This window comes from Wyeomyia smithii, chromosome 3 (genome assembly GCF_029784165.1).
Source record: "Wyeomyia smithii strain HCP4-BCI-WySm-NY-G18 chromosome 3, ASM2978416v1, whole genome shotgun sequence".
Lineage (NCBI taxonomy): Eukaryota > Metazoa > Arthropoda > Insecta > Diptera > Culicidae > Wyeomyia > Wyeomyia smithii.
In genome coordinates this window covers 121,865,534-121,887,149 of record NC_073696.1, presented here as the reverse complement: position 1 = coordinate 121,887,149, position 21,616 = coordinate 121,865,534, and the positions used below count along the sequence as shown (strand labels likewise).

The window sequence follows — 21,616 nt, the reverse complement described above, 5'->3', positions numbered from 1 at the left end:
ACAGCAGTTAGGTTGCAACTGGGGTTGGCACCTGGAATAAAGAAATTCGCTATTAGAGATCTCTGCTTTCGGAAAATTTCCCGATGTCAGATAAAATCTAGTTAGGTATAACACTAATCCCTCAACCATCGAAACCTATATCGGCACTTGGATCGAAATTTAGGCTCAGTGGGGTTGGTGGAACCGCTACTAAATTCTCTAGACAGACACTGCTTTAAGCTTGAGCCTGAGCTTGAATGACCGCACGTTTTTTAGTTGCTCCTTTGTAATGGTTCTGAGCTAGTGAAGTTACACCAGCAGATCCGAACCGATGTCTAATTTAATTTGGGATTAATTAACCATCTCAAATGTACAACAATTCACTAGCTTCCGCTTTGTATTGATCGATAACGGTGCCGGCTACGTCCTTACGGTCAATTAAGAAAGAAAGACAGGATGCTGGCTAGAGAGCGGCGGAAGGTGAATGTGAAGGTTGCAGCTGTCCAAGAAGTGCGCTGGCTGAAAACTTCATTTGAACACCACATGAAACAGTTGAAGCGTGGATGAATGGAATCCAAGAGTTAAGGGGAAATTTTTTATTTACAACGTAATCAATGAGTACGCACCGACCAATGAAAAACCCAACAACGAGAAGGAAGAGTTTTATGAGCTCTTTGAAAAGACAAACAGTGAGTGCCTAGCACCACACCGAGATCGTCATCGGAGAAGCAAATCGTTCTATACAAGCTCCGCGTCGGGACAACGTGGGAGACACGGATGATCAGCCAGCAGTCAACAACTGGAGGAGTGGCTGCAGAGTTCTCGCAGAAAATTACTGAACGGATCGATAAGTGAGTTGGAGGGGACCTGAACGAAAAGTATTGATATATCCATAGTATGATCAGCATTTCAGAAAGTGTTTAGTACAGCTGCAGTACAGCAGAAATTAAATGCCTGCGAGGGCAACCGCGCAGAAATTCGCATGTTGGCTAACGTTTGCATTAAAAAAATGGACAAAAATTGTCGATTTATCATGGGTTTACCTTGGCACCTACACGCACTCACGAAACTACCCATGCAGCATCAGTCATAGTAACGCATGAATCAGCACAGAAAAATTGACAGCTGTATCTGTGGATTTCGTGTGAGGCAATTGAAAGATGGAAGAAGTATTCCGACGAACACCTTAATGACAATGTAGCAGTGGACGACGACGAAGTGGTAGTAGATCTCAGTGTACGCGCAGATGCCGCCAGAATTCCAGCCCCTGAACTCCAGGAGGTTGAAGAGGAGATCGGCCGGCCGAAAAACAACAAAGTAGCTGGAGCAGAGCAGCTGGAGACGGTTGCGAACCACTCGCTAAGGCACTAAGGCCCAAGATTTGGGAGGAGGAGGTAGTATCGGAGCAATGGATGGGGGGAACAATGTGCCCCATGTACAAAAAGGACGACAAGTTGGATTGCTGCAACTGCCGTGCAATCACGCTACTGAACGCCGCCTACAAGGTACTCTTTCAAATTCTGTGCCGTCGACTATCAACGTTTGCAAAGGAGTTTGTGAGACAATACCAAGCAGGATTCATGGGTGCTCGCGCCACCACGGACCAAATGTTCGCGGTACGGTAGGTTCTACAGAAATTCCGTGAATATAATGTGCCAACACATCTTTCGTTAATCGATTTTAAATCAGCGTACCATACGACACAATCGATCGTGATCAGCTATGGCAGATTATGCATGATTACGGTTTGCCGGATAAACTGACACGGTTGGTCAAATCGACGATGGAGCAGTTCGAGTTTCGGAGACATTTTCGTGTCCCTTCGAATCTCGAGAAGGGTTACGTAGGGCTGGAATCGACACGAGTGGCACGATATTTTGGAGGTCTGTTCAGCTCTTTGGCTTCGCCGATTACATTAATATTGTAACACGAATCCTTGAGAAGATGACAGAGGCGTACATCAGACTGAAGGCTGATGCCAGATGAATTAGCCATAAACGCATCGAAGACTAAGTACATGAGAGAAAGAGGTTCCAGAGAAGACAGTATCTACCTTGCACTACAAATTCATATTAGCGGTGATGAAATCAAGGTGGTAGACGAGTTCGTGTACCTGGGCTCACTGGTGACTGCTGACAACGACACCACCAGAGAAATGCGTCGACGCCTTATGGCAGGAAATCGTGCCTACTTTGGACTCCGGAGGACACTCCGTTCGAATAGTCCTCTACCGCCACGAAACCTGGACCATGCTCGTGGAGGAGGGGTTTTGAACGAAAGGAACTGCGTACTATCTGTGGTGGAGTGCAGATGGTAGATCATGGCGGAGGTGGATCTACCACGTGTTGCATCAGCTGCTGGGAAAACCATTCATCGTTCAAACGGCAAAAATCAGGAGACTACGGTGGACTGGGCATGTCGTAAGGATGTTGGACGACAACGCAGTGAATATGGTTCTTGATAACGGCCCGACTAGAACGAGGCGACGGGGCGCGCAGCGAGCAAGGTGGCTCGATCAAGTGGAAGACGACTTACGGGGCCTCCGCAGACGACATGGCTGGCGAGCTGCAGCCATGGACCGAATTGAATGGAGACGGCTTCTTCAAACAGCAAGGGACACTTCGATCCGTTCTAGCAATAACATCTTGGCACTACAGGTCAGACTCGATTAGCCGGAGACTCGAATATCCGAGGGCTCGATTATCCGGGGCTTGATTATCCGGAGAAAATGATTCGATTATCCGTAGTATTTTTTTTTCTGTATTTCTATAACGTACTTTTGTCTTCCGGGTCTGTGTAGGCAGTTCGTTTTTGGCAGTTTTCTCGTCGTTTCTCAACCAATTCTTACTCAACAACCTCCAAAAGCAAGGTATCATGGTTTTTTGTTGCCGATGCGAACAACCGCTATTGGTCAACCGGTTTCTAATTTATGGCCGGAACATATTTAGCTGGAGCAGGTCTACGATAGCTGCCCGCGACGGGACGTGAAATCGTTATTGGGGACATGAATGCTAAGGTAGGCCGGGAGGCAATGTACAGACCGGTAATCGGACCAGATAGCCTGCATTCCGTGTCTAATGATAACGGCCATCGGTGCGTAAACTTTGCGGCCTCCCGTGGTATGGTAGCGCTACTAGGTACAAGGGCCCCGAATCATAGAAATGACTGGTTTGACGGCGAATGCAAACGGTTAGTCGAGGAGAAGAATGCAGCACGGGCGAGAATGCTGCAACACCGCACGAGAGCGAACGTGGAACGATACCGACAGGCACGGAACAGCCAAAACTCATTCCTCCGAGGGAAGAAGCGCCAGCAAGAGTACCGAGATCGCGTAGCGATGGAAAAGCTGTACCAAGCTAACGACACTTGGAAGTTCTACGAGAAGCTGAACAGCTCCCGTAAAGGCTTCGTGCCGCAAGCCGATATGTGCAGGAGCTTGGACGGCAACCTCCTTACTGACGAGTGTGAGGTGATCGAAAGGTGGAGGCAGCACTTCGACGAGCACATAAACGGCGATGCACTAGAGCGCGAGGACGGCATGGCAACTGATCTTGGTGCACGAGCAGAAGACATCAGAATTCCAGCCCCCGATCTTCTGGAGGTGGAGGAGGAGATTGGTCGGCTGAAAAACAACAAAGCTGCTGGAGTGGACCAACTTCCCAGCGAGCTATTGAAATACGGTGGAGAAACACTGGCTAGAGCCGTGGACTGGGTCATTGTCAAGGTTTGGGAGGAAGAACGAGTACCGGAGGAGTGGATGGAGGGTATTGTGTGTCCCATCTACAAAAAGGGCGACAAACTGGAGTGCTGCAATTATCGGGCAATCACTCTGTTGAACGCCGCCTACAAGGTACTCTCCCAAATACTTTGCCGTCGACTATCGCCATTTGCGAAGCAGTTCGTGGGGCATTACCAGGCGGGATTTATGGGTGCCCACGCCACCACGGATCAGATATTCGCGGTTCGGCAGGTTATGCAGAAATGCCGCGAATATAACGTGCCCACACATCATTTGTTCATCGATTTTAAATCGGCGTACGACACAATCGATCGGAACAAGCTATGGCAAATTATGCACGACTACGGTTTTCCGGACAAACTGACGCGGTTGGTCAAAGCGACGATGGATCGAGTGATGTGTGTAGTTCGTGTTTCGGGGGCACTCTCGAGCCCCTTCGAAACCCGAAGAGGGCTGAGGCAAGGTGATGGTCTCTCGTGCCTACTGTTCAACATTGCCCTGGAAGGTGTCATTAGAAGAGCGGGGATTAACACGATTTTCCAAAAGTCGGTTCAACTGTTTGGTTTCGCCGACGACATCGACATTGTGGCTCGGACCTTTGTGAAGATGGCGGATACGTACATCGGATTAAAGGCTGAAGCCAAAAAGATTGGACTGGTCATCAATGCATCGAAGACGAAGTACATGAAAGGAAGGGGTTCACGTGAAGAGAGTAACAGTATCAGTAACCTCCCACCTCGAGTTCAAATTGGTGGTGATGAAATCGAGGTGGTCGATGAGTTCGTGTACCTGGGCTCACTGGTAACTGCCGACAACGATACCAGCAGAGAAATTCAACGGCGCATTATGGCAGGAAATCGTGCATACTTTGGTCTCCGGAGGACGCTTCGATCGAGTAGAATTCGCCGCCGCACCAAGTTAACAATCTACAAGACGCTGATCAGACCGGTAGTCCTCTACGGGCATGAGACATGGACTATGCTTGTGGAGGACCAACGCACCCTTGCGGTGTTCGAGCGGAAGGTGCTGCGTACCATTTTCGGTGGACTGCAGATGGAAAACGGAGTGTGGAGAAGGCGAATGAACCACGAACTGCAGGAGCTGCTTGGGGAGCCATCTATCGTCCACACCGCTAAGATAGGCAGGCTGCGGTGGGCTGGGCATGTTGTAAGGATGTCAGACGACAGCCCGGTAAAGATGGTTCTTGAAACCAATCCGTCAGGTACGAGACGGAGAGGTGCACAGCGGGCAAGGTGGATCGATCAGGTGGAAGACGACCTGCGGACCCTACGCAGACTGCAGAGCTGGCGAACTGCAGCCATGGACAGAGTGGAATGGAGACGACTCTTACGTACAGCAAAGGCCACACCACGGCTTGAGACTGTTTGGTAAGGTAAGGTACATATTCCAAACCAAAACACATCAAGCGAAATCAATAACGACTTGAAATACGCAAAGTAGCCCATATCGAGCGTCTAGGTCGTTATAGGTCACTCAAGAAATAGAACAAAAATCATGAGTGTTGTTAAATTCGAACAGGGTCTATATACGTGACACCTCATTTCTTCTTAACCGTTATGTACTCGGCTGGGTACCCGGGTACCTTTTCAGACTTTCTTGCTTTAAAAAAAAACAAGGATAACCTCAACTCAGCCAGCTGAAACTTATGGAATGCTCCTAACTAGTGGAAATAAACCATTTCCCGTCATCAGACTATTTATAGCAGCAGGGTTTCGTAGAGGAAGACTTCGAATTTTTTTTACCCCATAAGTACTCGGCAGCGTACCGGGGTACCCACAAAATGAAATGCTTCTTGCTTTTCCATTTATTGACCGATTTTAGATCTTGGCCTGTCAAAAGATTGGAAAATCTGTCTACTTTTAGAATACAAGACCGACATGAACCAGTGACCACACCTGTAAAACCGGATCTTCGGGAGCATGTTCCGGTAAGACAAAGTAGTACAATTGTCGATAAAACCGATCAACATTGGTATAAAAATTCATGGAATCACTCTAGGAGTTGATTTTCAAGTTGTCCGAAATGGCCATTTCGGAGCAGATTCCCGACCTTGAATATGGTCCCGAAGATCTGGATTTACGGGAACCATAAAAAGAACAATGGCTCTTTCGGCCCCACATACTAAAAAAAGACAAATTTTCCAATCTTTTGACGGCTCAAGATCAAAAATCGGTCAAGAATTGAAGGAGTAAGAAGCATTTCATTTTGGTGGGTACCCGGCTACCCTGCCGAGTACTTACGTGTGTAAAAATTGCCGAGTACATAACGGTTAATATTTAAGATAATAAAATCAGATAAATACATAAATCAAATCATATTTTAATTAACATTTTCTGGAAAATATTTCCTCTAATCTCTCGAAGCAAAAACTGACTTTCTAATGGTAGAGTTATCCTCGGGCCACTGTTCTAGATGAGAGATATTAAAAATTAAAAAACAAAAAAAATGGCTCGAGTATCCGGAGCGAAATGTTTTTCAAAACCCCGGATAATCGAGTCCGACCTGTATTGGACAAAAATCGGCCAACGATTCTGAGCGGCAAAGGCTCCAAAGGATGCTGAAGAGAAATACCAGGAGAAAAGTGGCTACATCGCTGCGTGCACTTGGTCGGGAAGTCGGTGTACAAACAATTAAACAATGCACAAACAGTTAAAAATTAAGAAGTATCTGGCGAACATTGACATTCATGCCAGGAAACGACAGTTCCGTCACCTGGTCTCGGAGCTGCAGACAATGACACAGCGGCTCCGAACGGGTCATGAATGGGGAAAAATATACTACGAAGTGTTTACAAGAAGTTGCCTCTTTCATCAAACAATATCATAAGGTAGAAGACGCAGTGTGTTACCTTTAACTCAAACTCAATAGAACTGTATTAGTACTTCTCGCTCAAAGGGGTGCTATACTCGCATAAGGGAAAAATTCAAAATTGATCTAGCGTCTTCACTTGCTTCAACTATGTGCTTGCCGTCGAGGAATTGCGATACGGAAGCATAATTGTACGAATATCATAACAGTCATACAGTTGACATTTTGTATTTAACAATTCTTCTCGAAACTACCTTATAATTATCTTAATTCACTATGGTACCTTAGCTTCGCCGTCGTTTTACTGATGATGACTCGCTAGCGGGGCCCCGGTGCGATGATCCTAATTATGATGTCCGTGCGGTTTTCAGAATGCGCTATGATCGAGAGCGCCTAGATGAGGGCATTCTATACCTGATGATGCTAATGTTCATCGCGAGCCTGGCTCGCATTCACCGTTGTGTTGATCGTTGTTCCGATCACTTGGGATTTAATTCTCACGCCTCTTTCTCCCCTGCTTTCGACTGCGCCACAATCATTTCTCGTTTGACCTTGTCGATGAGGGCCATTTCGCCCACCCGCATGATCAGCTTTAATGCTTGATAGATCCAGATGACGTAATAAAAAGTCCCTAAAGTTTGTAACAGGAATTAGTCCCGATTTCAAGTGAAGTTTGATGGAGTTAGTCTATTACCTCCGTAGAGAGCCTTTCTGTGCGGGCACGATCGTCGATCGGCTGCTGCTTTGTGCGTGCCTTGGGTGTTTAGTATGCGAAATGGTTTAATCCTGTCGTTTGGTGGAAATCCTTTTCCCACTCGACTTTTGGTGCACTTCTGTGTGCGATCACGTCGGCAGATGTCCGATTGCAATACCGCGTGGCTGTTCTGCGAAGATGGCGGTGGTTTCAGCACAAAAAAATCAGGTTTCTTACCTTCGTGTGAATTTCACGTTGATGAATCCGCCACGGGACGGTTCAAGTTTCAGATGCTCACTTGTATAAGGTTCAATATTTTCACTGGCCTATGTGCTTGCTCACTTGTATAAGCTCTAATATTTTCACTGGCCTTTACGTGCCAGTTATCGGCGCCCACCTTCAACGACGGTGAATTCAGAAAAGAATGCGATTCTTATAGCGGATGGCGGATGTGCGATCGCTCTTTCGAGAGAGCGTAAGAGAGAAGAGTTCTAGTATTGCCGCATGTCATTTTCTCACAAGTTTGGCAGGGTTGTTCCTATGACCCAATGTGTGTTATTTGCAAGGTGTGGCGTATAGCAACTTTCTGTGATCACATCGTTATAAGTGTTTTGGCGTCGGCTTATTACTTGAAACGATCGTTGGAAGAGATGGAGTAGCTGAGTATCGATGTGGTACATAAGTCGGCGTCCCTCCGCAGCATCCCATCGGGAATTTCTTGGCAAACCTGAAGCTACTCCGACAAATTGTCACGAAAACTGAGAAGGAATTGATAAATAAAACTAAGAAAGAACTCAAAAACATGCCTACATTCATGTTGCGTCATCAAACTCACTCACCATCCGAAAAAAGGTACATTTTTTTAATGTAAACGTTACGGCTGTGACACGTCAGAGCGGAGAGAGATATCGAGCCGCTGGAACCGCGTGTTCTTGTAGAGGCGGAGAGCTGCTTCTCGGGCGCTATGCGAGCGGCTTTCACAGGAAAATTAATGTAATCCGGAACTGAACCGTCAGTTTCTGTCATATGCAACGACAGGGAGGGGAACCTGATTATCGACAAATCGGAAAAACTCTTATCTAAACCTTCGTAAATCTTATCCATTTATAGCACGGCACACCTTCAATTACTTGCTGAAAACGATGATATGATCCACAAAGAAGTTCAAATCGGAGAGACTACAAGCTCTACAACACGTAGCAGGTAACTCCTCAGTGACAGTGCAAAAAGGAAAACAGCAAGAAACGTTCAGACAACGCCACAGAGGATCAAAAATTAGTTTAACTGCATAAAACAAGAAGATTGCGGGTTCAAGTCCCGTGTGGATGCGGTATATTTTTCTAAGTCTGTATCTAACTTGAGAGTAACAGGCTGTTTATATCATTTCAATAGTTTTAAGGTTAATTAAATTCCAATGATGTGGTATGATTTTAGTTATAATTTTAAATCATAAATCTATTGGTAATTAACTTTGTAAATGTATCCGGTTTCGGTATTTTAAAATTTATTTTGGAAAATACAAATATTGGGATATTAGGACTCCCCGTAAGTACTACGGAATTGGAACAGATTGAGGGAAATGAATAATAGGTACTTGTTGACGCAAAAACTTTCTATTAAATGCATCCACTGTCTTCGAAACCGCAAAAATAAGCTTTATTCTGTATGAACAGTTTCATATTCTATTTTTGGATTCGTATTCACGAAAATGAACCATGCAATTGGTTTTACAGTTTAGACCTATCATAAAACGGTCATATATCTTACGAATCTTAGTTTCCACTGCAGTGTGCAATAAAATAAAAACAATCAAATTACAATACAAACTAACTACTAACTAAGACTTAGTGTTCAGCAGAAAAGTGTCAAATTGCACTTATTTCTAATATAAGAAACCGTCCATGAAAACTACTGCCAATTTTAAAGCAACTTTATTTTTTTTTTCTTCACATAACATTTATTTGACACGGCACAAATACAATTTAATGTTTAACGGCGCCAATTATATCTGATGACTTAAAAACTAAAGCAAATTTTTTATCCTCGCTGCCGACTACGAGCTGAAATTAAGTCTAACTTAAAACTAGCATGGGATTTCCAATCAGTGTTTTGTTGTTCAATGGTCGTCTGATAATCGTCGAATGGCATGTATGGATTCGTTCTGCTGAGCCACGATGTCGTGAGTTGGGACAGAGGCTCGTAGTCCTTGGGTCCTGGTTCTATTGTGCGGGGTCTGGTTGCTGGTTTTGTGTTTAAGGTTCAAACGTGTTCTTGTCGTTTTGTTGGGTGTAGACGGAGGGGAACGGGACTAGACTGGGGCATGGATGGATTTCAGGAAAACGTATATAAGGGACATGTAGGATAGGTCACGGCTCGCCAAGACATCACGAACAGGAACAGCCGGCTGTCTACCCTCGGCCTGCAGGGAAGCTATCAATTTAGACCTGGCGTCACGGTGTACAGGGCATGACCAAACCACATGCTCTATGTCGTGATAACCTTCACCACAGGCACAGATACCACTTTCCCCGAGCCCAACACGACGGAGGAGCGCGTCAAATCTATAGTGATTGGACATAAGCCGGGACATCACGCAAATGAAATCCCGACCTACATCCAACCCCTTGAACCACGGGTTCGTCGATACTTTGGGGATTATGGAATGTAACCACCTTCCCAATTCCCCTCTGGTCCAAGCATTTTGCCAACTGATGATCGTATTCTGACGTACAAGTGCGAAAAATTCATTAAAGGCAATTGGTCTTTCATAAATACCACCGTTTGTTGCGCCCACCTTAGCCAAAGAGTCCGCTTTCTCATTACCCGGTATCGAGCAGTGAGAAGGGACCCACGCTAAGGTAATCTGAGTAGATTTTTCGGATAAAGCACTCAGATGTTCCCGTATTTTCCCCAGGAAATACGGAGAGTGCTTAACATCTTTCATCGATCGGAGAGCCTCAATGGAACTGAGACTGTCCGTAAAGATGAAATAATGGTCCGTGGGCATTTTTTCGATAATCCCTAGGGTGTACTGAATTGCAGCTAATTCTGCGACGTAAACAGAAGCAGGATTATCGAGCTTATGGGAGACGGTTAAATTGTTATTGAAGATACCGAAGCCAGTGGACCCATCAAGAAGTGATCCGTCAGTGTAGTACATATTGTCGCAGTTGATGTTTCGATATTTATTGGAAAAAATTTTAGGGATCTGCTGCACGCGTAAATGATCCGGGATTCCACGAGTTTCTTCTATCATGGATGTATCGAAAAACACAGTAGAATCAGAAGTATTTGATAAGTCGACACGATTTGGAATATTCGAAGAAGGGTTAATATTTTGGGACATGTGATTGAAATACAATGTCATAAAACGGGTTTGAGAATTAAGTTCGATTAACCTTTCAAAATTTTCAATCACGGGACGGTTCAAGACCTCACATTTGATTAGAATACGAGAAGACAGGCTCCAGAAGCGGTTTTTCAATGGTAGTACTCCAGCTAAAACCTCCAAACTCATCGTATGGGTCGACTGCATGCAACCTAAGGCGATACGCAAACAACGATATTGTATTCGCTCCAGTTTGATCAAATGTGTGTTTGCTGCGGAGCGGAAGCAGAAACACCCGTATTCAATAACAGACAATATCGTTGTTTGGTAAAGCCTTATAAGGTCTCCTGGATGGGCTCCCCACCATTGTCCGGTTATTGTACGAAGAAAATTCACTCTTTGTTGACATTTTTTCATCAGATACCTCACGTGACAACCCCAGGTGCCTTTAGAGTCGAACCAGACACCAAGATATTTGTGTACCAAAACCTGAGAAATCGTTTTACCCATTAATTGTATTTGAAGCTGAGCAGGTTCATGCTTCCTAGAAAAAACTACTATCTCAGTCTTCTCCGGAGAGAATTCGATACCTAGCTGTAAAGCCCAAGCAGACAAATTGTCCAAGGTATCTTGCAATGGTCCTTGCAAATCGGCAGCTTTGGCTCCTGTAACAGAGATTACACTGTCGTCTGCAAGTTGTCTTATCGTGCATGAATTTGCCAGACATTCGTCGATGTCATTTACATAAAAGTTGTAAAGAAGGGGGCTTAAACATGAGCCCTGGGGAAGACCCATGTAGCTAATGCGAAAAGTTGCCAAATCGCCATGCGTAAAATGCATGTGCTTTTCGGACAACAAATTGTGCAAAAAATTGTTCAAAATTGGAGAAAATCCTTGTCGGTGAAGTTTACCCGAAAGAATGTCAATAGAAACGGAATCAAAAGCCCCCTTAATGTCCAAGAACGCAGACGCCATTTGTTCTTTACGAGCATACGCCAGCTGAATATCTGTTGAAAGCAACACAATCATTCGTCCCTTTGGCACGGCGGAAGCCAAATTGAGTTTCTGATAGTAGACCATTTGATTCGACCCAGTGGTCTAAGCGACGGAGTATCATTTTTTCCATCAATTTCCGGATACAGGATAGCATTGCAATCGGCCTATAAGAGTTGTGATTAGAAGCTGGTTTCCCTGGTTTTTGGATGGCGATCACCTTCACTTGCCTCCAATCCTGCGGTACAATGTTTTGCTCCAGGAACTTATTGAACAAGTTCAACAAGCGCCTCTTGGCATTGCCGGGTAGATTCTTCAACAAGTTGAATTTGATTCTATCTAATCCAGGCGCGTTATTGTTACAGGACAGGAGGGCAACTGAAAATTCTGCCATCGTAAAAGGTGATTCTATCGCGTCGTGGCCCGGAGACGCATCGCGAACAATATTTTGCTCAGGAACAGAGTCCGGACATACTTTCCTGGCAAAATCAAATATCCACCTACTTGAAGACTCCTCGCTTTCGTTGACCGTTACGCGATTCCGCATTCTTCGGGCTGTGTTCCAAAGAGTGCTCATCGATGTCTCCCTCGACGTCTCGTTCACGAACCGACGCCAATATCCACGTTTCTTTGCTTTAGCCAAGCTTTTAAGCTTGGTATCAAGCTGCGAATACCGTAAATAGTCGCCAGGTATACCTCCCGTCTGGTAGGCCTTAAACGCGTCGGATCTTTGCGTGTAGACATCGTAGCACTCTTGGTCCCACCACGGAGTGGGAGGCCGTAGCAACTTTATTGTTAATCTGAAAATTGCTTTAAAACCACTGAGCTTTATTATAGTTGATTTTTTTTTAAGGGGGGATTTGTTAGTAGCTTAAGTATTTATGATAAATATTAGTAAATAATGAGTATGTGTGTCCAATCACAAATGGTGACTTCTCAACACTGTTAGAAACTTGTAATTTTAATTGTTAGAATTTGTTTGCTTTCGCATTAGGACTTATCATTCGTAGGGATTTAAACCTACTTGTCAGAAAAGGGGAAGTAAACTTACAACTAACTTAATTGCTAACTTATTGGCTATAAAGAGAGCTTATCGTAGCAATTGAGGATTGCAACGATTTTTGTCGAAAATTGTTAATAATTTTATTTGACATAGCTTCTAATGGTTCAACACCAGTAAGCCTATGTAATTCGAGTGTACCAAACCAAGGAGGACGCTTCAAAATCATTTTCAGAATTTTATTCGGAATCCTTTGGAGCGTTTTCTTCCTTGTTGAACAGCAACTTGACCAGATCGGTACAGCATAAAGCATTGCTGGTCTAAAAATTTGTTTGTAAATCAAAAGTTTGTTCTTTAAACAAAGTTTAGAATTCCTGTTAATGAGAGGATATAAACATCTCGTATATTTGATGCACTTGGCTTTTATACTCTCAATGTGCTCTTTGAAAATAAGTTTTTTATCATAAATTAGTCCCAAGTACTTAACCTTGTCGGACCAACTTAAAATAACCCCATTCATCTTGACAACGTGATTATTGTTTGGCTTGAGGAAAGAAGCCCTAGACTTATGCGGAAAAATTATCATTTGAGTTTTAGAAGCATTGGGAGAGATTTTCCACTTTTGCAAGTAGGAAGAAAAAATATCTAAACTTTTCTGCAATCGACTGCATATGACACGAAGACTTTTTCCTTTTACGGAAATGCTTGTGTCATCGCAGAACAATGACTTTTTGCATCCTGGAGGCAAATCAGGAAGATCTGAAGTGAATATGTTGTACAGGACTGGACCCAAGACTGAACCTTGAGGTACACCTGCTCTGACAGGAAATCTGTCAGATTTTGAATTCTGATAGACAACCTGCAGAGTTCGATCAGTAAGATAATTTTTTAAATTTTTGATTAGGAAAATTGGAAAATTAAAAGTTTGCAATTTCGCAATCAAACCTTTATGCCAAACACTGTCGAATGCTTTTTCTATGTCTAAAAGAGCAGCTCCAGTGGAATAACCTTCAGATTTGTTAGCTCGTATCATATTAGTAACTCTGAGCAATTGATGAGTTGTGGAATGCCCATGGCGAAATCCAAACTGTTCATTTGCAAAAATTGAATTTTCGTTGATGTGTGACATCATTCTGTTAAGAATAATTCTCTCAAACAGTTAACTTATTGAAGAAAGCAAACTGATTGGTCGATAACTTGAAACTTCAGCTGGGTTCTTATCCGGTTTTAAAATTGGAGTAATTTTTGCATTTTTCCATAATTTGGGAAAATATGCAATTTTGAAGCAGCAATTGGAAATTTTCACTAAAAATTCCATTGTGCTCTCAGGGAGATGTTTGATTAGTATATTAAAGATTCCATCGTCACCAGGTGCTTTCATATTTTTGAAATTTTTAATAATGGATTTAATCTCATTCAAGTTAGTTTTAATTATTTCTGCAGGTAAAAAATTCTGGGAAGAAATTAAATCAAATTGACGTGTGACTTCATTTTCAATTGGACTCACAAAATTCAAATTTGAGTTATGAACACTCTCAAACTGCTGAGCAAGTCTTTGAGCCTTTTGTTCATTGGATACAAGAAAACGTTCACCATCTTTTAAAACTGGAATAGGCTTTGAAGGTTTCTTAAGAATCTTCGACAGCTTCCAAAAAGGTTTTGAATATGGTTTCAATTTTTCAACTTTAGTCTCAAAATTTTGATATCTCAGAAGAGTAAATCTATGTTTAATCTCTTTCTGTAAATCTTTATAAATAGTTTTAAAAACAGGGTCACGAGAACGTTGATATTGACGTCTGCGGACATTTTTCAAACGAATTTGAAGTTGAAGATTTTCGTCAATTAATGGTGAATCAAATTTCACTTGAGCCTTTCCAAAGCGGAATCAATATTCACTTCGTTTAGCAAATCAAGCTCATTATTGAAATTTCTCTCAATATGAGTTTTGTATCTTTCCCAATTAACCTTGTTATAATTAAAAACAGAGCTCATAGGATTTAAAACTGATTCATGTGATAAAGAAAAAGTTATTGGAAGATGGTCAGAATCAAAGTCAGCATGTGTGATCAAATCACTACATACATGACTTTGATCTGTAAGCACCAAATCAATTGTTGAAGGGTTTCTTACAGAAGAAAAGCATGTAGGACTATTCGGAGACAAAATAGAATAGTATCCTGAAGAACAATCATTGAATAAAATTTTGCCATTGGAATTACTTTGAGAATTATTCCATGAACGATGTTTAGCGTTAAAATTGCCGATTATAAAAAATTTCGAACGATTTCTGGTGAGTTTTTGTAAATCACCTTTAAAATAATTCTTGTGCTCGCGTGTGCATTGAAATGGTAAATAAACAAAATCACGTGTGCATTGAAATGGTAAATAAATAAAATCCCAAGTTCAGTTTGAACTTCAATTCCCAAAGTTTCAATAACTTTCGTCTCAAGGTGCGGAAGAGCACGATGTTTGATTCGGCGATGAATAACAATTGCAACTCCACCGCCGGAGCCCTGAATCCTATCATATCTATGAACCACGTAATTGGGATCATATTTTAATTTTATGTTAGGTTTCAAAAATGTTTCAGTAATAATTGCAATATGCACATTTGAAAAATTAAAAAGCTCATTCTCATTGGCCTTCAATGAGCGAGCATTCCAATTTAATATTTTAATTGTTTTATTTAAAATCATTGCTAAATTTTAAATTAGAAACAATTTTAATAGTAAAATTTGTGCCTATTTGAATGGCTTCAAACATTGATTTTGCCTGCAACGTGGCGTTCATAAGATCGAACATTGCCTGTTGCAAAAAAGAAAGTTTACCTGCCGTAATAGGCCCCAGGCAGTTGACATTAGAAAAAATATTTTCGGCAGCAATATTAGCTGGAGTAATAGGTGTACAATCATTTTGTAGCGTATTTTGCTTACCCATATTAACGGTCATTTTCGAACTACCAACATATAATGTTCGAACTACCTGTAACCTGTGCATAAGTGAAACGGGTATGCAAAGAAGTAGGTAAATATGCGTCTCTGGTACGCTTGGAGAATTTTGTTTTGAAGTTTGCTTTGAATTTTGTTTACCTTGCCTTGCCTTAACAATTGCTAAACGGGCTGGGCATTGATAAAAATTCGACATATGGTTGCCGTTACAATTCGCACAGCGAAAATTTTTACTCTCTTTCACAGGACATGTGTCCTTTTTGTGAGAAGAGTCTCCACAAATGAGGCATTTTTGGTCCATGTTACAAAACTTTGAACCATGGCCATAACGTTGGCAAACACGGCATTGGGTGATATGCTTTTCACCTCCGCCAAACTTTCGATATAATTCCCATTTTACACGCACGTTATATAAAGCATGTCCTTTTTCAAAAAATTTTAAGTTATTAACCTCACTGCGGTTAAAATGAATTAAATAATTTACAAGGGAAATTCCAGTTCGCTGACTGTTTTCGCCTCGTGATTTTTGTTTCATCAGAATTACTTGGGTAGGGGCTATACCAAGTAATTCTGTCAAAGTAATTTTGATCTCATCAACGGTTTGATCGTTGGTGAGGCCTTTCAATACGACCTTGAACGGCTTGGCGCTCTTCGTATCATATGTAAAAAATTTATACATCTTTTCAGTTAAATACTGAATAAGACGATTCCAAGCTTTCAATGTTTGGGCCAGTAAGCGGCATTCGCCTCTTCGGCCAATTTGATAAGTAACTTTGACGTCGGAGAGAAACGTAGAAAGTTCTCTTTTAAAAATATTAAATTCAGAAGCAATAGTTACCACAATATGTGGAACTTTCTCCTTTTTTACAGAAATTTCACTTTGAATAGTTTTACTTTCGAACATTTCAATTTCGCCGGCTTCTTGCTCAGGCAGAATATCATATAAATTTTCACTACATAAGCTAGTTTCAGAAAGAGATGCCTCTCTTTCCCCCCCGTAGCGATGCGTGGTTTCTTTTTTCGTCCTGCCATTTCAGGTTCAAAAATAATATCAAATTGCAAGTATTGAGAAAGAAAGAAATAGGTAGTCTTGAGAAAGACTGATGTAAGTTAACTTCCAGGTAATCTTTAAAAGACAAACTGACAAAACACAAACTTTGAAGCTATAGGCAGTCAAAGACCAGTCCACAAGCAACCGAAAATACGTCTGATCTGTCGGGCAGCTCGAGACGCACTGATTATTATAGTTGATATTTCTTCGTTATTGGGAGTGTTTTGATGAATTGGTCATGGAAGCTGTCAGGAGAAAAAAGTGCTTTCTTGAACGTTCATTGCTCATTCCACACAAATCGGCTCCTGATTGGCTGCTCTGCCTATTACAATTAACATACAAAGAAGCTATGAGACAACACTCTGGATCTGTTGAAACAAACTGTCACTTTGACTTTTTTTCTGACTTTTAATCCGTTGAACTTACAAGACAATTTGTCCAGATTATGTTGCAATGAGCTACTCGGTTAATTTATTTTCAACCGATTACTTCACTGACTGACAGTAAAACAGCTAAATTGAGATAAGTTCGCTGCGATAGATAAAAATAGTTTTACTTTTGATCGCAACACAGTTAAGCATCGTGTTTTTTTGCATTACTACCATCTCTAGCTGAACCACCCACCGCCATTTTTCATCGCCCTAAATTGAAGCTTACTTAGTTGGCAAAATTTTACCGCCCAGAAGTCCAAGACCGCAATGACTAGTCAGCTTACGCACCCGCATAGGATCCTCGGCAATCAAACGCAATTAAAATAATGGGGCGGTGAGGCTTTGAAACACAAGCTACAAGAACACCCCGGTCAAGCCAGAAAAGCGGCGGCGACGATGATCCGATCTGATCTACGGATGGAACAACCGTCTAAGCTTGTGTTATCTTCTCCAACATGGTGGGAGCCGAAACTATCGCACTTATTCAAACGGTTCACTTATTTCGAAATTATCGCACATTATTATATGGAACAGGGGCTGTGGGAAGAAGTTAGCCGACCACCAGAAGCAGAAACAGCATCATTATCACCGCTGTTCCTTCTCTCAGTGTGGCCCTGATCCGGAGGTACCAAAAGTGGCAATACAATGAAATGTGTTGAGCATTTGTAATGCTGTGTTGCGGTGGAACAATTATCAAACAATTGAAACTACCATTTAGTTGATTATGGTTGACTCTGAAACTGCAGCAACACGATGGCGGAATTTCATGTTGACACTTTGAATCTCATTCGGTTTGTTGTTTATTGCGTCCGCGATGATTAGTCATTTACACGCCAATTATTGCAGTTTTATCGCTTGTGAAGGGAAAATCGGTTTTCGTTGACACGCTTCGTGCTTTATCCGTCCGAAAGAGAAATCATTTTCTACAATGTTAATCCACATTCAGTTTGGTGCAACCATAAATATGGAATGAGGCTCTATTGGTAACTATTACTTCCAACTAATTATCAATCTTCTGGTAAATATCTATCGGCAAATAATTCAACAAACTGCTTTAGTTAAATTTCGTCGGCTGAGTTGGCTGTTAGATATTTTTTCGACTGCCGTACGTATAAAATCATCCAGTTGCTCGATCATGATCGATAAAAACAACAATTATCAGATGTTTTTTACATCAGAGGCACAAGTTCATTGTACGTATTTGCTCTGATTTTACCTTCGATCTCTTGTCGTTGCTAGGTGCGGTAGCAACCAATCATTTCAAATGAAAGAATTATGTTTTGTTCTGACGAGTTTGCTGGGATTCGAACAATTATCAGAGAAAGATCATCTTCGAACAGCACCAGCGCTAGCGTATCCAGGTTCTAAGCTAAGGTAGTAGTATCTAAATTATGCATAAAAAATATTAAATTTACTAGATTTAAACTGTTAATTTTTACCTTTCAAGTTTGACGTTTGAGTCTAAACAAATTTTCCACCTCTGGAAAAATCAGTTTTCAAAGTTAAGTACCTGTGCAAAATTTCATTCAAATGGTCAGTTTGGTTTCACCTTCCCCACCTCAGAAACGCTAGTGTTCCTCAGTATGAAACGTTTCACCTAACCTGTCAGCAAAAGCTCGCGACTACGGCAGCGGTTACCATTACTGACGTGTCTTTCTGTTGAGTCATCGATTGTTCAAATATTCTAATTGATTGAAACAACGCTTCGGTTGTTCGATTCACCTCTCTGGGGGAGAGTGCTTTCGCACTGCGACGAGGAATTTCGTTAAGATTCAACTGGTTAAACCAATGAGTTAACCAAAGCTAGGCTTTCCTGCAGCTTACAAGGTCCAGTCGATTACAGACGACGATGATGAAACTCAAAGTCATTATATTTAAATAACTCATAAAATATTCGCTTAAAAGTGAATAATTAAATAATAGATAATGGAACTGTGTGGAACTAAACGACCTTGAAGGGTATCGACGGTGTTTGGCCTCGGTTGGCCGTGTTTTGCGGGAAACACAGAAAGGGATCTCAGTCATCTTCTGGTGGAATAAAACATGAGTGAATCTTTCGCATGCCATTTTCTGACGGCTATTTGCCATTATGCTAATTCAACTTTGAAAGTTTTATTGTTTGCCGTTTCTAGATGGAATGCGATGGGGAAACACTTTGCAAGCTGGTGCGTACAGTAAATCAGGAATATTGTGACATTGTTTTCCCAGCGCTACTGGTGCACTCAATTATTGGTAAACTGTTAAATGTGTTACTTCTATGTCTATGTGAGTAGATTATACTCTGGTATTCATTTAAATTTTCATGATTTTCAGAATAACTTTCAAAACCTTCATTTCCAGGAGCTTCTTTCTGTTCTGAACAAATCTGAGATTCTTCAAAAAAAAAAATTGTACAATAAGTCATTGAAATGTTTAAAGTTAGTTCTCAAGAATAACGTTCATTTCTGAATCGTATAGAAACCTGATTTCGTGGAACTACAATTGAAATCTAGTTATAATATGTATCTCACACGCAAAGCTCTTCTTTCATAATAAAAATAAACAACATAAAATTTTTATCGTTATAACAGAACATCATACAATTTATAGGTCCATTTTGGTAATTGTTATTTCTTTGAATATTGATGTAGAATAAATTCCTGCTTCATAGGAATCAAAAGTATAGAAGTTGAATATCCACATAAAAAAAAAAAATATTCAAATGTTCATTTACCTAACGCAGACATCAAAATGGTAGATGAACGATTCCAGACGTAAGTCGCGTTCGATTCCAGTGGTACGGAGAAAAATAGCCATGTTTATAAAAAGCGTCTTTTTGAAACGTAACGTAAACGTGCAGTAATAATACGTTTAAATAATTCTCGACTACTTTGTGATAAGGTCGTATGTCGTAAACAAAACGAGTGAGAGTTATATCCTTTGTTCTCCACAAGCACAAATCATCTCTCACTGGTTTTGTTTACGTTTAGACATACGACCTTACCACAAAGTACTCCAGAATTGTGTTGCCTAAGATTTACTCGCGATCTAAGAAATTTCTGCGCAGAAAATTGAAGAAAATTGCGAACAAACATTATTCATTGATTTAGAGATATATATCATATATCATATATCATGTAAGAAAACAGTCTTGATTATTTCTCAACAATTCTTAGCTGCCGTTTAACTCTTATAGTTTGGGATTTTGATCCTTCAAAGGATAAAGTTTCACAAAAATATTAATGAATTAATTCCCAAAATTTCAAGGTTTTTATTTTTGAAAATAAAACTATATTCAGTTATACTATAACGCGAAGCCTAAATGAAAAAAATAGATTTAAATTTAATGAAATATTCTATCACCAATATTTTTTCGTCTATTTTCTCGTTTTAACATGTATATTTCATCCTCACTGTGTTTTGCTTCAACTGATTTGTACAAGTAGTTTTTTTTTGCATACCTGAGAGGCATTGGGCAAAAGTTTCACTGTGAAAGGAATTTTTGTCTTTGTGACTGGCCCCGATTGCTTTACACAGATTACAAGATGCTCGAACTCATTGATGGAGTTGAGCTAGTTGGTTGTAAACCTGTGAACCAATTCGGAACTACATGGTTGATGAAACCGTTTTGGGATTGATACTCGATACCTGGTATGGAGTTGAGAGGTAGCTTCCGAAGAAATTAAACCTCGATGAAGCAAGAGGCTCGCAAAAACAAAGCAAATTATCAGGCTCCCGCACCAAGCCCACGCTTCTAATCAAATTAGTACATGGTCTACCACGGAATCACCGACCTCTCTCCTGAATATTATCTTCACTTGGTCGCTTTTCAGATATTCGGGCCTGAGTCACATTCATTCTTTCATTTTCATTAATTCTTTTTTAGTTTGCCGCCAAAAACTCCAAGTGCTCGCTAATCATGGTCTTTGAGTACCTCGGGTGAATCAGACACCATATACTTTGTGTTGGTAGAGTTGGTTATACACAGTTAATCAAAAAAAAAAGTTGTTCGATAATTGTTTTAACCATCGGTAAAGTGTAATAATACCGGTATTCCTGCAAAAAAGCATCAAATCAACAGAACAGTTTCTGTAAGATCTGTAAGTTTTACCAGAATTTTGTTAGATTTTACCGAAATATTTGCTTAATTTTACATTTACCGAAAAAAAAATACAGATTTTTTCACCGAACAATCTGTAAAAATGCCAAATTGTGAATATGGCGGCCATTTTTCTCATACGTGCAACCGTGAAAGACGTGAATATTTTGTGTTGTCAGTAAATAGAAGTTGTTAATGATATGGAAATTGTCTATGGTGAATTGCTGAAACAGGATGTACGAGTCGTTAACATTTTTCGTAAGTAATCTAGTTAATTTGGTTAGGTTTCAGACGGCAGGCTCATTTATAACCTACCTTTTTGCCACCGGTATGTTTTACAGGTGCGTTCGGTGTTTGCGTTCATTTTTACAGATTCTTTCGGTAAATTTTACAGGCTGCTCGGTTTGGAACATTACCAAAAAGCTGCGAAAATTACCGATCACTCGGTTGGTGGTTTCACATGCTGTTCAGTAATTTTCGGAAACGCCGAAGATTTCACCGAACGTTCAGCTGTTTGTATTTGTATTTTGGTCGATTCATCTGACA

The 21,616-nt window shown here is 41.1% G+C and overlaps 2 protein-coding genes across 2 annotated transcripts in view; one reads left to right on the top strand and one right to left on the bottom strand.

The window, feature by feature from the left end:
- Window positions 1-7,664, bottom strand: part of LOC129726936 (uncharacterized) — a 187,299-nt gene extending 179,635 nt beyond the window's left edge. The window contains exons 1-3 of the mRNA XM_055684215.1: window positions 7,479-7,664; window positions 7,242-7,431; window positions 6,831-7,178 (exon numbers count right to left, since the gene is read on the bottom strand). The gene's annotated coding sequence lies outside the window, so the exon portion shown is untranslated. The remainder of the gene's footprint in view (window positions 1-6,830; window positions 7,179-7,241; window positions 7,432-7,478) is intronic.
- Window positions 1-21,616, top strand: part of LOC129726942 (uncharacterized) — a 289,022-nt gene that overhangs the window by 181,040 nt on the left and 86,366 nt on the right. The window lies entirely within an intron of this gene.